Source organism: Podarcis pityusensis (genome assembly GCF_964106645.2).
Source record: "Podarcis pityusensis genome assembly, chromosome: 5".
Lineage (NCBI taxonomy): Eukaryota > Metazoa > Chordata > Lepidosauria > Squamata > Lacertidae > Podarcis > Podarcis pityusensis.
In genome coordinates, this window is record NC_138032.1 from 48,658,583 (window position 1) to 48,675,222 (window position 16,640).

Genomic DNA, 16,640 nt, shown 5'->3' on the forward strand with positions numbered 1-16,640 from the left:
AATTCATATGCTCCCTGAGGATGTATAAATGGCAGTTTTGCTCAAGAATGCCCAAATGTCTTGTGTTGGTTACAAACAAGAAGTACACAGGATAATAGTATGCTGAAAAAATAAGTGTCAAATCAACAATATTCCTTTTTCTTGCAGTTAACACAGACCAAACTAGTTTTAAAAGCCTGTTCCCACACCTCTTCCATCTTTTATGAAACAGAAGACAACAACAACAACAACAACAACAACAACAACAACAACAACAACTGCATTAAGTTTATGCAGGCTGGCTGTATGCACACAGAAATTGCCAGCTCACAAAGCAGGGAAGAGTATTGAGCCCCATAGATCAGAATCTGTGAGTAAAGGAATAGTCTTCAGTGAGGTATCCCTCTTCCCAGTTCATACCAGCTTTTGCCTTTGTTGTCACCATTTTTGTCTAAAATGAAGCATAAACCAATATATAGGTTTTTCCCTTGGGAAAGCAGTCTTGGTAAGACTTAACATTGACACTACTTGACCATAGTAACTTCATATGTCAGCTTTGGACTAACATTGGCTGCTATTTTATTTCTCCTTTAAGGAAATTTTTATATACTTTTAATGTATTTTTGACCACCTTGAGCCGTTTAAATGAAAGGCAGCAAAGAAATAGTGGCGCCCGCCCTGTGGAATGCCCTCCTACCAGATGTCAAAGAAATAAACAACTGTCTGACTTTTAGAAGATAGCTGAAGGCAGCCCTGTTTAGGGAAGCTTTTAATATTTGATGAATTATTGTATTTTAATATTTTGCTGGAAGCAAAATATTCCCCAGAGTGGCTGGGGAAACCCATCCAGATGGGTGGGGTATAAATAAATAAATAAATAAATAAGTAAGTAAGTAAGTAAGTAAGTAAGTAGTAGTAGTAGTAGTATTAACAAAACTTGTTTGGGAACGTTCCACATCCCTATTCTGCACAAGTCTCTGTGGTTGTGTGAACAAATTCTGGTTGTAAAAACACAAACTATGATGAAAGAACATTAATATATGGAAGAGCAGTAGTTGAATGGACAAAGTCACACAGTGGAGTAAATGGTTTGCTGTGAACCTGGAGAAAACTCTTTCATTCCTCTCCTAGCATGAGTGGGAGCAACACACCACAATCCCTGGCTTACCATTAAGTCCCAATGTCAGGTTTGTTTCATTCAGACAAACTGTGATTGGTAAGCCACGGGAAAACAGTGGCTTTACATGGTTTGGAGTGAAATAAAACATCAGCCCCGGGCTGGACATAGAGATAGGCTGGGGATTGGAGTTATTGTTCCAACTCACACTAGGGGACGAACCAAGTAAGAATAATCTGCACATTCAGAAACCATTAACTATGGTTTTCCATAATGTGCAAATGCAACCCATGCCTGAATATGCAAACATACCAAAAGGGGGTGATGGTGTGATCTGTTCTGTACTATGCATAGATATGCATAATGAGAGATACATCTGAATTTGCTCTCTGTGTGTGTGTGTGTGTGTGTGTGTGTGTGTGTGTGTGTGTTTAAAGGAAAGGAATTGCTTCCATTTTATGTGAGGATATATTCAAGACTTCTATTCACAACTCATTTAGCATCAAATATTTCAGAGTTGCAATTTCATTTACCCTCCAGTTATAAAGAAATTAAATTGCGCATCTAGCTGGCTGGCTGGCTGGCTATCTTTTAGCACGCTTTAAAAAAAAAAGTTACATTCTGTTTAAAGTGAGCCGAAGTATTGGCCAGACAGGATTTTAATAATAAGGTCAGCAGACAGGTTAATACAGTAAAACCAACCTTAATGATACTCTCATCTTTCTGATTTAAAATACACATGTCATAGAGCAGCAGGGGTCAAGAGCCAGCCTGAGGCATCTAGACCACACAAATGCACAGTACCAATAAATGAGGATATGTGCAGTCACTGGGAAGAAAATAATAGCACCTGACTGGTTGGCGAGTAACAATATAGTAGTAGTAGTAAATAACCTTGTACAATAAAAACATATAGGAGTGAGTTACTGCTTGTCTGAAGAGCCTTTCCTGAATTATATATTTTCATCTTTAGTTATGTGAGCAAAATTCAACGTTTTGTAGACATTTCTACTGTAGGTGTGGAGTGGGAATTCCACTCCTCTATCCCCATGTTTTCAGGTCAAAGGTGATATTTTTTCTGATTCAAGCACTGTTTCTTCACAGTGAGTGGCTGTTGCCACCCTCCCATCGCAATCCGAAATGATACTTATTATTTAAAATATTAAAAGATTATTATTTATTGCATAGTTTAACAGTAGCATAATGATCCTTCCAACCCTACAATTCTATGATTATTACAATGGAGGCTGGGTGCTTAATTATGTAAACATTGATTACAACAAACTGAGTGGCATCTCATACACTGGAAACCCAGTGTATTTATAATTAATGTCTGTTCCAGGTTTGCTTCCCTGACATCATATATTCTCTGAAACAATAAAAATATTATGAATTATTGTTCTAATAAATACGATCTCCTGAAGACTACTAAAAACCTGTTGACATTTCCTATCTTTGTAACCAACACTAATTATTGGAACGATAAAGTACTTAATGGCAAGGCTTCCATAGAACATGAACATTGTAGAATGAAACAGAGTGCAAGCCAAAAGCTGGAAACAAACAAATGATGAAGCCCACCATGCTCGAAGACTGAGCTTGAAATAGTACCTAGAACATCAGGGCTGCTCATTCCCACATGAGGCAAGGTGAGCTGACTGCCTTGGGCAGCAGGATCCACAGGGGCATCAGATCCAGATTCCAAGGAATGCATCACCTGCTGCTGCTGCTGCTGCTGCTGCCATGGTAGCAGTGACAGTTGTGTCACACTCCTTGGAGACCAGATCTGCCATCTCTACAGCAGCATCTTGGTGAATAGGAGGCGCTGCTCTCTTCCCACGTCTAGGGGGAAATGGCAGGGACTTCCTTCCAGGGTCTCCTGGACTGTGCATCTGCTTGGCATGTTTTCAGAGGAGGCCCCTCCCCTCCTGCCATGGCCTTTGATTCCCACTTCAACCATCATATAAGGTTGATTTGATTTGGCTCCTTGCTCCTGATGTAGACCTTTATTCCCATCTTCACTCATCCCTTCTTCCTTGGAAGGCACCATTTTGTGGTTTGGCTCAAGTGCCGAAACATGTTGGGCCAGCCCTGAGGAACGTTGTACAGATACAGAGATGGTTGCTCCCATATGGGGTACATGAGAGCAGCCATCTTTTTTCTCTGTCGAATTCCCCCAGGATGGGACTGCACATTAGCACATACAGGGGTGCATTTTAGAACAGTTTTTTTTGTTTCTGTGCAGACATTAAAGAGCTGCTTTAAGCTGCAGTCAAATGTTTTTTAAATTGGGAAAAGCAGTCTTCAGACCACCTCATAAGTATAGCAGGGACCCATCCATGTTGATTGTTGGCTTAAACGATAGATCTAATCACACATGGATCTGAGGGAGGTGAAATGGGTAGGTTTGCTCCAAAACATGAAGTGAACCAGATTCCTCACCATCCCTAACTATGACTATTATATTTATTATTTATTTGAATAACTGTGTATTGTCCAAAATCGATCTAATGATGGTTCCCTGTGAGTGGTTTTAAGAAGAGATTAGGGATATCATGTTCTATTTCATTGAAATAGTTCTCCAGTCCTCAGATTATAGTTTGTAGCGGCAGGGAGGTTACAAAACTGCATGAGGATTTTCACATATTGACCTGCAGGATGGGTTTGGAGGGTCACATGGTGGAGTAAATTTGAAAAGGGAGTGGCAAGTTCAAAAGGTTAGTCTTAAGAGTGTCACTAGGAAAAATAATTCACAGGGGGTGAAACTCACACCCCCAATAAATCACAATAGAATTCAAAACTTCCATGTACATTCCCAATGTGTTCGCAGCACTTTCTTGGACCAATAAGGAGGCTGGCAATATGGATGTGTAGCAGACAGCCTGGAGTTGAAATATCTTACTAAATTAGTTCCCTGAAATCTGTATTTATCCAGAGTCTTTTCCACTCTATCAGGCACTTCAAAATCTACAAAAGTAATAGGAGGCAAGTCTTGGATCTCTTTATTATATCCCAATAAGTTTAAGAAAATCAAAACCTTTATTTTAAAAATAATGTTGCATTTAATGGAAACATCAGCTCTCTGTCTTATCATTTCAACAGTGTCAGTAATGGATGCTGGTGAATGCTGAAGGATTTGAAACGCTCAAATTTCTGACACTTCTGATATTTTGAAACTTGTGTTATTTCTCTAAAGGTCAGCAAAAGGTTGCAAGATATTGGAATCTTTAAAGTTTTTAAAAAACAAACCACTTTCTCTAATCAGCTCTGCTGGTTATATGATCTCATTTTGTCAATATACTTATCTCTGGATGCACTATTTAAGATGGAAATTCAGTGGTACACTCTAAGAAAATGAAATCTTGTAGATGGTCCTTAAAGGCAGTGGGTTGGAGGGAAGGAAGGGTATTCACCAGTGTGCTGGAGATGTCTTGACTGCATCTTAAGCTTCTTTTGTTATCTCTGTGGTGAGTAGAGGATTGTACCTGGAGTGTCCACAAAAATTTAAATTGGTATGCTATTCTGACACACACAAACCACTCAAACACTGTAAGTTACTTCTAACTGTTGCTCAAAGGAAATGGAGAAACCAAAGGCCACACTTAAATTATTGTAAGAGATGTTAAGAGTGGTATGGATGGAAGACACATTCTTACTTCCTAGAATTCTTTGTTCTGATAAGCCGATGTGTTATATCACCCTTTTCTTAAATAATTGTGTCCAGATTCTCCATATCTGCTCAACGAGACATGTTCTCCATACAGAGTACTTGCAAAAGGAAAATTAGGCTACTTACCTTGTATTTGTAGAACATGCCCAAAGAATCACATCTGCTATTAATCAAAAGGTACTTTGGTCCCCTAGAGAAATGCAAATGTCTAGTCTTAAATTGCCTCTTTACTGTAGGTAGCAATTCTGTACCCACTTACATAGGACAAAGTCCCATTGCACACAGGGGAGCTTACCTCTGAGTAGACATGTATAGGATTGTACATGTTTGTGACAAACTTGCCCTATCACAGTGTTTTTAATGATTTATCCTGACCACAGTAATCCATTATTTCATACTTCTGAGAACACAAGCACCCTTCTATTAACCAGATAGAATCTCTTAATGAGCTTAATATAACTTTATCAGAAGCAACTCAAAACATTAAAATATATAAATTAGAGATATCACTGAAGTCTTGCAGTTCAACTCCAAACCTGAGTTCTGTCTCTGGTCACTTCCAGACTGTTGTTTTTTTTAAAGGAGGGATTCAAGTGCATTCTAGAAATGTAGGTTTATGCAATTAAAGTGGATTGAAATGTTCTGTTGCCATAGTATGAGCAACCCAATTTTTTTCTAGTTGGGAAAGTGATGGGGAAAGTGCACTGAAAAGTGTAGAATAAATGAATGGTTAATAGGAAGAGGCATAAGCACTGCCCAAGCAAATCAGTGCACTTGCTCATGTTGTATTATCACTCTGCAAAAAGTCGGAACAAATGCATAATAAATACCAGACATAGTCTGACCTCTGTATAAGCTTTGTGCAAGCAGATCAGGATGAATGCTCAAGAAAGAGGCTATACGATGCTTGTAACAGTTCTTCTGTATTATATATTGCAAAATGAAATAAAATCATTTTTTAAAGGAAAAGGAAACAGGCCATCTGGAGAAGCCCTCACTCACATTTTACAGCGATAAGAAGCTGGGAAGGGCAGCTGTTTATCTTACAAGCTCAACAGCTTCAAATGTAGGAAGTATTGTACCCAGTAGGTAGCTATGGTATTATATAAACTTAATTACTAAATTTTTATGAACAAATTATATAGGCACATAAAATTGACAAGTGGCTAATTTCGGAAGCCCATCTTGAAGAAAACAGTTGCGTAACGTTTTATCAACAAGCAGCCTAACTGCACCAGCCTAGTGTTTAAAGATCTTTTCAGTACACATGGGAATGTCAATTAACGCTTTTAAAATTTGGATTGGATGTACAAGGGTAAATCACCTGCAGGCAATTTTACATGACTAACAGCTGCAGAGAGCACCATAGTTCTTCATGGCACGGAAAGCCTCATCTCTTCATAAGGCTTAACAGTCCTCTGGAGTATTAATTAAGGCATTGTCCCAAAGCAGGCAAACAGTGCAGAACGTTTTTTGGAAAAAGAATTCATCGCTTTTGCAAAATTGGCTAGATGGTCACAACTCATCTACCAAAATGTAAAAGACTGAAAGAGTCTGTGCCTTGGAAAGTCAAACTTTGCTCAGGAAACATCAAAGATGTACACTGCACTTGTTCTCTGACACATTTTAACTAAAAGTACTCTGAAGGTTGAAAAGGATGACACATGGTTTCTAAAATGATGTCTGGCAAAAGTGTTCTGGGAAGTAACTTGGCTGTGTCACTCACATCTAACAGCAATTCCCATTAATCTACAGGCACTGGGTCCCATATCTATTTGCTATATAATCCCCTATAATTTCCCACAGAACACAATTCTTGAACCGAGGTGGTAAAGAATGGTCCCAATTGTAAACAATATTGTCAAGTTGCCACTTTCAGGATGAAACAGGTAATATATAGTTGTTAATCTAGAGTATTATTGTGAAAACGTGTTTTCTGAAACCAGGATAATCCTGACTTGTTCTGACTCATTCAGTTTTCGCAAATATTAGCTACATGGCATCTCAAGACTGCTTGAGTGAGCAAATATCCTGGGAATTATTGTGTATAGAGTATTCATAGATTTATTTCACGCTGCATCCCCCACCTCACCCCCACCCCTAGGTATGAGGAGACAGCATGCTTCAAAGTTACAACGATGAGGGAAATCCACCTTTGTATCTTGACTGTCTCACAATGTACTTTTAGGTTGTATACCACATTGCAATATTTTATATGAAAGTGTACTGGTAAATTTAAAATGTAAAAATGCTTAAATAAAACCAATAAATAAAAAATAAAAGACCCTGGATGAAGAACATAGACATTGTGTAAAGTAGTCATTGATAGCCTTGATCTTCATGAATTTATCTAATCCTTCCCTGGCAGGTTTTGAATAAACATACACAAACTTATTGAGCGATAACATAGAAGATAGATAAGGATGTATAGAGTTTTATAATATGCAGAAGTTAACTGGAAGAGAAATCAGAGAGAGGAGCTGAGGGAAATCATAGGAGGGAGGGAGGGTTTGTTGGGGAGGTGGGAGGGGGGAAATGGGGGGGGGACAAGGAAGATGATTTGTTTGGATAATTTGTTATGTTGAAATTGTTAATAATTTCCCCCCCAAAAAATAAATAAATGGTCTAATCCTGTTTTAAAGCCATCCAGGTTGTTGGCCATCACTACATCTTGTTTGACTGACTTCCTGGATGTTCCTGGACACAGAGCAACTGCCGTAGAAAACAGCAATTCCACACTGGAAACTGCAATTCCCTTCCCCTCCCCACAATGCCTCAGCAGGGTGTAACGTCTTGACAGTTCTGGGTAAGTAAAATGGAAACTGTCAGGAACAGCCATAGGAGTTCAGCCGGCGCCAGGGAGAGGCTAGCCACCCACCCAAACTACAGAAATGGGTGTCAGTGGGAGTCTCCATCACATCCATTCATTCTCTGGGCATTTGTTTTGTAATGAAGGAAAATGGACCCCGTTCAGTTTAATTTTTCAACTTCAATAGATTTTGTATGGGGACTGATTTGTAAATCCGGGGGCTGTCCCCAGGAAATGGGGATGTCTGGTAACCTTACTCTGAAATGATTGCACACTCCTTCTGTGCATTGGTTAGCAACTTACACATATGAATGGGAATGACTGAATCAACACACTGCATTGTTCCGGTGTCTATTCACAGGAAACACATGAGCAGGTAGGCCACTCTGCAAACATTTCAAGCGTTGCTTGGAGACTGGACATGTGCGTGTGGAGCCTGTTACTGTGACTGCACTCTCTATCTCCCTTTACACAGTGAAAATCTAGATAGGGGTTCTCTTCTGCCCCACAGCATATGACATCTGACAACCAATGGCTGAAGTTCTAGAAATAGCAGCCTAAAAGTAATGTTGTCTTCATGCAGTACATACTCGAAGAAAACAAAGAAAACTTCAAATGAATAAAGAGAAAGAAGAATTGGTGTGCAGGTGTGTGGTAATATTTCCAGAATCATTAACAGCAGGAGAGTATGAGAAAGAGATCTCTTTCCAAAAATGGCATGCAATTGTACCGCAGCTCAAGCTGTCTGACCTAATTCAAAATGATCTTTATCGCTATTGGTTTCCTGTATCCTCTCTAAAAAGCAATTAAATATTACATATCTTTCTGGTTGTCCCTACTGAACTGAAGCAGAAATGGGGGGGGGGGACCTCAGTGATTGTTATTACAGAAGAAAGTGTTATATATTTTTCAGATTGTGTACTGAAAACCATATTAGTGATTTGGTGACTACTGCAGCATGCCCACAGATTGCTTACTAGAAGAAGGCCCTGGCCAGAGAAAGAGCGGGATTGGCAGGCTCTGTGGTTTGTTCTAGACCCCAATATGTACACGTTGGTGCAATGGGACTTGTGCAGTGTTGCAGGCTGCTTGGCATTACAACAGGAACCAGTTTTGCTGACAGGGCAGAAGTCCAATACTCCTCTCAGTAGAATGAGCAGGAGACCCTCCAAATGCAGTAGGAGGGCTAGGAATGCAGGAGGGCTAGTGTAGTATTGCACATAAGGTGTACCCCAGAGTCAAAGAATGAAGCTACACATCTGCAAATAAAACATTTTAAATGTGTTGTAATGTGCAATATACAAATGTCACACTAGATGGCGACAATGAGCTATGCCAAATTCAATGTATTTTTCAAAGCATTTTTAAAAAGCATTTTCATGGCGTTTTTTATATGTATATAGATTCTACCTAACACTACCCTACTGCTGTAGTGAAAAGGAACCAAGGGTTACAGAGACAGGGAAATCTCTGCACAAACTGCTTATATTGTGTAACCAGGGCAACAGGATAAGCATGGGAGAGTATCACCTACTCTTTGCTGTTTTTCTGTATGTTAGCGACTTTATGTCAACTGCAGATTTCATCTACACATACTTATTTCCTTGCCAGTGCTTCTTTCTCATTGTTTACTCCTAGGTAAGTGGATATCAGATTGTGGGCATCAAAGGACCTTACCAAGACAGCTTTTCTGTTGATGCTCAAGTTGCACTGCAGATTCAAGTCTCCATGATCAACCCTCAGGAATGCACAAACATCTGTTATATAAGAACATGGAAATAAAATATTTGTACCCTACTGAATCTATTCACTTCTATTTGATATACCTCGTATGCCACTGAAAAGCTGGTTTGTTTTATGGGTAGGAGAACAAAGCAGCACATAATTATATGGTAGGCATACAATAACATGATCTTACAATAACGTGCAGCTATATGTGAGAATCTGATTTTATGAAATAAGTGAAATTACATCCATCACCTTTATCCAATTATACTATGGAAAAATCTGATTCTAATTTTCCTCCTGAGTTTGATCGTACTGAATTTGATCATCTAGCAAGCAATAGCTTTAGTCTCATAGCTGATGTAATGATTATAGAAAATTGTCCAGTGAATGCCACTACTTCTACTCCTTGATTATCAGATTTTAAAATTGGACCATTTACTGCAGTCTCTGACTCATTAAAATATTGTCTTCAATATCCATCTCTTTATGTTCACAATAGGACCATCCCGCAGTAGGGTCAATATGACAAGAAAATGGGCTTTTATTCAGACAGTGGTGACATTCACAGCTACAATATTAATATACTTTTTATAAAGGATTTTGACATTGCTGGTAGCTATGCATTAATACTTTTCAGGACTGTGCGCTAATGGACTGATGTGAAGTTCATGTTGCATTAAGCCAACCTACATGACCAAAATGCTGTCGACAAAATTGTAAGCATCACTTTGTGCTGTATTTTTTTATACGGGCCTGAGCAAAGTCAATGGAATGAAATAATCCAGAATTTTGATGCCATCTAAATGTGGGTGCTAGTGGCTCAAACATAACTTCTGAGCCCTTTCATACAACCATGGAAAAGGATCTTAACAATTGACCCAGTGGCATAGGAAGGGGGTGTGGTGGGTGCGGTTTGCCCCGGGTATCATCACTGAGGTGGGTAACAAAATGGCAAAATATTTTTTAAAAAAATCGGCTTACGACACTTTTTAAAATAAAAAATATTATTTAAAACGAGTTTAATAACTTCATCTGACAATTAATTAACCTCAACAAGTTAACATAATAAATATTGGAACTTTTTATTTCAGTCAACAAACACAACGGAATGCGGCTGAACTCCACGCTGTGTAGTGGAGAGTGTATGGACAAGGAAGAGGGGAGTGTGTTTGTTTGCGCCGATTCACCGAAGTCTGTCTCTGCAGTTTGTACTTGAGCGAGACATAAACAGCCAGTGACTCATCATCACTCAACCCGCAACCAGTCCTATCCGCTGCCATACCGGTCAGTCATCCCATGTCATTCTGTGGGGTTAGTTGTGCATTATTACTGAAGCTTATAAGTGCTGTGCTGAATTAATTTTTGTTACATTTTTTAGTTCATTGATTCATTGTGATCATCCTCTTTTCTATGATAATTGAGTTTGGTAAGTAACGTAAATGTTATGATGCATAATATTTGTTTGTATTTGTATGTTAAACCAAAGCTGCGAAATACAGTGGTACCTCGGGTTAAGTACTTAATTCATTCCAAAGGTCCGTTCTTAACTGGAAACTGTTCTTAACGTGAAGCACCACTGTAGCTAATGGGGCCTCCCGCTGTTGCCGCGCCGCCAGAGCACGATTTCTGTTCTCATCCTGAAGCAAAGTTCTTAACCCGAGGTACTATTTCTGGGTTAGGGGAGTCTGTAACCTGAAGCGTCTGTAACCTGAGGTACCACTGTAGCAAAATTAAGTAAAAAAACTCATTCATAAGTGTCAGAGCTGCTTCCAGATCCTAGCTCACAGAGGATCACGCTAGCCAGCGATCATTAAATAAAAGTCTTTATTGAGTTACAGTTTCCATTCTCAAGCTGCTGCGTGCAACTCTACGTCTCATGGTTAGATCGGCGAAGCTCCATCTGAGTCTCCGCCCCTTGTACACCAACTTAATATCCTAGCCTTGCTCCACCTTTTCCGCCTGACTGTTCTTCTCTGGGTCCCTCTGCCCCCCGGGGTCTCTTCCTTCCGGGATTCCTCTGACGCTGACGCTGACCCCCCTGACTCTTCTCCCTCCTTTCGGCGGGCTTTAGGACCTGGCTCCCTTTCCGGGCTGCCTACTGCGCCACCTTCCTGTGCATTTGAACTTGGCACGCGCGCCCAACCTTCCACCTTCCGTCTGACCGTTTCTTCGCTCCCCGATGGAGGTGTGGCCACTCCTGACTCGTGCCCTCCCCCCTGTTGTGAGCTGCCAGCGCTTGATCCCTGGCGCCCTTCCTCTTCCCTGCTCTCTGGCGGTGACGCTGGTCCTGATTTCCAACTGCTCCCCTCTGAGTCCCCTCTGGCTCTATCTTCCTGGGGTGTCCCCCTAGGCTCCCCCCTTGCCCTGGCCACTGGTGCTCCTTTCTGTGAATCTTCTGATTCACTGGAAAGACTCGGAGATCTCGGGTCGTCGTCATCACTCATCTTTTCTTCTGCCTCCTCTCCCTCGCTCTCTGTTTCCTCCCTTGCCCTTGCCTCTGCTCCTGAACCCCTGACATCCATCCCCCCCCTCGAAGCCCCCTCTTCCCCCCTCCCCTCCTTCCGGTGCGGGATCTGGGTGCTGCCGTGTCAGGGGGACGAATGTCGGATACAGTTCGCTTCCCGTGGCGGGCCGCCATCCGAAGTCTTCCGGTTCTTCCTCCCTGCTCTCGTTGACGACGGTCACCTCCGCTTCCATCTCTGTGCCGCCGTGCTCGAAACCCGGGTCGTCCCCGAAAACGTCCATGTCCGTCTCTCCCTCATTGCCTTCTGGAGACGTTGCTCGTCCTGGACCCTCCAGCCACCTTCTGCGGAACTGCTCCTCTGGTCGATCATCCCACCAATACGAGGGTTCTGAAGCAGATCCCGAGGGTGACCCCTCCGGGGAACGGGCGTCTCGTGTCGGTTCCTCGTCCGAGTCGAACCCCCGGAACGTGCTGGCTGAAAGCGTGGGCGTGAAAAGCCAGTCGTCGAAAAAGTCTGCTGGCATTGGCCTATGTGGGAAGAGGGCATGAAACTCTTCTTTGAGCAGAGGTTCGTCTAAAGCGTAGCCCGGCACCCAGCTGTTGGCACTGGCCGGGGTGCCCTCCTTGGCGAGAAGGTATTCTACCCCCTCTTCCCCCCATCTGGAGTCCAAAATCTCCGTGACTTCGTTGATGCGCTCCTCCTGTGCCACTCCCCCTTGCCCGGTTCTCTCTCGGAGCGGACCCGGTGCCGTTCCTGGTTCCTGAAACCTGTGAGGTGCCTTGTAGGGAGTGAGCACCGATCTGTGGAACACCGGATGCATTCTGGAACCCTCCGGAAGAGCCAGCCTGAAAGCCACCGGGTTGACCTGTTCGTCGACTTGGTAGGGCCCCAGTTGTTTATGCCCTAGTTTCTTCTTCGCCAACGACCTGGCCGGCACTGCGTGGGCTGCTAACCAGACCCAGTCTCCCACATGGATCTCTTCGCCAACCCTTCTGTGTTTGTCCGCTTGTACCTTGTATGCGTGTTTAGCCAGCTCCAGGTGCCGCCGCAGCTGATCGTGGACCTCCTGCAACTCCGACGCGAACGCATCTGCTGTCTGCGGCTCCCCCTCCCCCATTCTTTCCAGTCCCGGGAAGGTTCTAGGGTGCCTCCCGTTGTTGGCGAAGAACGGCGTGACCCCCGTGGACACGTGCTTCGTGTTGTTGTAGGCGAACTCGGCGAGAGGCAGGTAATCCACCCACGTCGCAGGCTGTTGATTCACATAACATCTCAGGTACTGCTGCATGATGGCATTGACCCGCTCCGCTTGCCCGTTGGTCTGCGGGTGTCTAGCCGACGCCAGGTTGATCTTGACGTTCAGGAAGCCCATCAGCCTCTGCCAGAAGTTTGAGATGAACTGTCGCCCTCGGTCGGACAGAATAGACCGCGGCAGACCGTGAACCTTGAACACGTGGTCTATGAACAGTTTGGCGGTTTGTTCCGCCGTGGCCACCTTCGCACACGGAATGAAATGTGCCATCTTGGAGAACAAATCCACCACCACCAGCACAGCCGTCTTGCCCCTCGAGCTGGGCAGATCCGTGACAAAGTCCAGGGCCACTCTCTCCCATGGCTCGAACGGAGTTTGCAGCGGTTCCAGCAGTCCGGCCGGCGGTCTGTGCACTGGTTTGGACCTCTGGCAGGTGTCACACCTCGCCACGTAGTCCGCGACTTCCCCTCTCATTCCGGGCCACCAGAAGTCTCTGGCTACTAATTCCACCGTCTTCTCCTTGCCAAAGTGCCCGGCAGTGGGCGCGTCGTGCAGCTGCTGTAGTACCTTGGCGCGAAGTTCGTCTCCCGGCACGTAGATGGCCCCTTTACGGATGAGCAAACCATCTCGCAGCTGGAACTCGTCGGTCGCTGCCGTGCCCCTGTGCACCTCTGCCATCTTTGCTTGCGCGAAGGAGTCATCCTGCAACGCTCGTCGCACCGCATCCAGGTCAACTGTTGCCGCCGCGCACGCCCACACTGTCGGTGCGAAGATGTGCATGGCGGCCGCTGGCGTTGCCTCCTCCAGATACTGTGGCTTACGGGAGAGAGCATCCGCCATGATGTTGGTGTCCCCCGGGACATACTCTATTCGGAAGTCGAAATTCGCAAAGAACTCAGCCCAACGTATCTGCCTCTGGTTCAGGAACTGTGCCGTGCGCCAGTGCTCTAGATTCTTGTGGTCCGTGCAGACCTGCACCGTGTGCTTGGCGCCGATCAGGAAGTGCCTCCACGCTTTGAACGCTGCATGAATGGCCAGCAACTCCCTGTCCCAGATGGTGTAGTTCTGTTCGGACTTGCTGAGCTTCCTTGAGTAAAACGCTCCTGGCCTCCAAACCCCCTGCGGGTCTTTCTGCAGCAGGACTGCTCCCACGGCTCTGTCCGAAGCGTCTGTCTCCACCCTCATCGGCCTGCTGGGGTTGTCCTTGCTGCGTTGCTGCAGTTACCATTGCTGAGGCTGCAGTGTGCTTGTGGAGCCTCTGGGGACACTCTTTCGCCATATGCTGTGGATCATCGCAGATGTAACACTTCCTGTTCCCTCTAGGAGGCTTCGCTTTCACTGCTGCCGGTGCTAGGGCTCTGGCTGCTGACTGAGCCCTTGCACCTCCAACCTCCATAGGTTCCGCTCCTCCTCCTGGCGGAGGCGTGGATTGCGCACGCGCTGCTTCTCTGGGAAGGAAGGAGGAGCCCCTGGCTGGTTCGCGCCCTCCACGCCCTTCGTCCCTGCTCCACGGACGTCCTTCCAGCCGCACCCCCACCGCCAGCGCCCTCTGAACGATCTCCTGCGTGGTCCGGGGTCTCTCCCCCCTCGCAATTTCATCTTTAACCGAGCCGTGCAATCCCTCCCAAAACAGGTCTCTTACAGGAGCCGAATCTCTGTCCCATTCCAGGGCACTGACCAAAGCGAAAAAGCGGGCATGGTACTGCCTTACGCTGGCCCTCCCTTGCTTCAGTCCATGTATCTCCTGCCGAGCAAGATCCACGTCAATGCTTGATAAAAAGCACCCATCCATCGCTTTAATAAAGGCATCCGCATTTTGGAGCGCCGGATCCTTATCTCTCCACAAATTGCGCAGCCATGCTTTAGCATCTCCATGCAAATGGGACATGATGAATCCCACCTTCTCTTGCTCATCTCTAAAGTCTTTGTTCAGCAGTTGCAGTGCACACATTACATCTGCTCTAAAGTTGGGGTACTGTTGCAAATTCCCATCGAAGTGAGAGACCAGACCGCCTGTTCGTCTCCCCAACCCAATCCCCTCCGGTTTGGGTGTCAGTTGCCCTTGCTTCGTAAGCACTTCCAACCTGACCTGGAGATCCCTGTAGGCGGCAGCTGCGTCCTCCTCTCTCTTCCTGGATGCAAGAGCCTCGGCATTCAGTCGTGTCACTGCTTCTCTGAGTTCCACTATCTGCTGTTCGGCCGTCATGTTGTCTGCCGTTCGTGAGCTCGCTAGTAGGCACCCGCTTTCTCTCCTCTCCGCGAGGACGTAGATGCCCACAATCTGCGGATGGAGCTTACTGTCAGAGCTGCTTCCAGATCCTAGCTCACAGAGGATCACGCTAGCCAGCGATCATTAAATAAAAGTCTTTATTGAGTTACAGTTTCCATTCTCAAGCTGCTGCGTGCAACTCTACGTCTCATGGTTAGATCGGCGAAGCTCCATCTGAGTCTCCGCCCCTTGTACACCAACTTAATATCCTAGCCTTGCTCCACCTTTTCCGCCTGACTGTTCTTCTCTGGGTCCCTCTGCCCCCCGGGGTCTCTTCCTTCCGGGATTCCTCTGACGCTGACCCCCCTGACTCTTCTCCCTCCTTTCGGCGGGCTTTAGGACCTGGCTCCCTTTCCGGGCTGCCTACTGCGCCACCTTCCTGTGCATTTGAACTTGGCACGCGCGCCCAACCTTCCACCTTCCGTCTGACCGTTTCTTCGCTCCCCGATGGAGGTGTGGCCACTCCTGACTCGTGCCCTCCCCCCTGTTGTGAGCTGCCAGCGCTTGATCCCTGGCGCCCTTCCTCTTCCCTGCTCTCTGGCGGTGACGCTGGTCCTGATTTCCAACTGCTCCCCTCTGAGTCCCCTCTGGCTCTATCTTCCTGGGGTGTCCCCCTAGGCTCCCCCCTTGCCCTGGCCACTGGTGCTCCTTTCTGTGAATCTTCTGATTCACTGGAAAGACTCGGAGATCTCGGGTCGTCGTCATCACTCATCTTTTCTTCTGCCTCCTCTCCCTCGCTCTCTGTTTCCTCCCTTGCCCTTGCCTCTGCTCCTGAACCCCTGACAATAAGAAATTCCCATCGCCAAAATAAAAAGGTTTTAAGTGCTTATGCTCACAATGTTAAGTAAATAAACCAGGAAATAACACTTGCAACTGTAAGTATCTCATTTTTCCTTCTTTTAATAATTTCCATGTGAGGGGGAGGGATGCCAATAAATTTTCCACACCGGGTACCACCTGACCTTGCTAAGCCACTGAATTGACCTGTACTATAGGATGACCATGTTGATTGGGGCTAATGGTCATTGTAGTTCAATAACATCTTGAGTGCAGCATGTTGTTTCCCCCTGGTCTATAGCAAGCTGCCCTTCAAGTTATATTTAATTTTCCATTGTAATAGGCAATGTAGGTCCTCGTATGAAATGCTTCCATCTCATCAGAAACTGTCCCGACAGAATGGGGGGGGGGGGCAGGTAATAACAACAGATCTAAAACTAGCACCCAGAGTAAAGAATAATTGGAATAATTGGACTGGAAGTAACAAATAGATGCTAAAGCTTATTTTGCATAATTTAAATGCCAGAATAATAAATTAATAATAATCAAACTCTTCGTGGTGCATCTGTTGTAACTA

General features: G+C 44.9%; 1 long non-coding RNA gene across 3 annotated transcripts; it reads left to right on the forward strand.

Annotated features, from left to right (window-relative positions):
• Positions 1-2,838: 2,838 nt before the first annotated feature.
• LOC308477673 lies at positions 2,839-9,352 on the forward strand. 3 transcript variants are annotated; one of them, XR_013986654.1, is made up of 6 exons: positions 2,839-2,907; positions 3,927-4,081; positions 6,573-6,655; positions 7,409-7,572; positions 8,159-8,222; positions 9,214-9,351. It is a non-coding gene; the product is annotated as an uncharacterized lncRNA (long non-coding RNA). The 3 variants fall into 3 exon arrangements; XR_013986655.1 differs by lacking the exon at positions 2,839-2,907 and adding an exon at positions 2,915-3,064; XR_013986653.1 differs by lacking the exon at positions 8,159-8,222 and having other exon boundaries at positions 9,214-9,352.
• Positions 9,353-16,640: the final 7,288 nt, after the last annotated feature.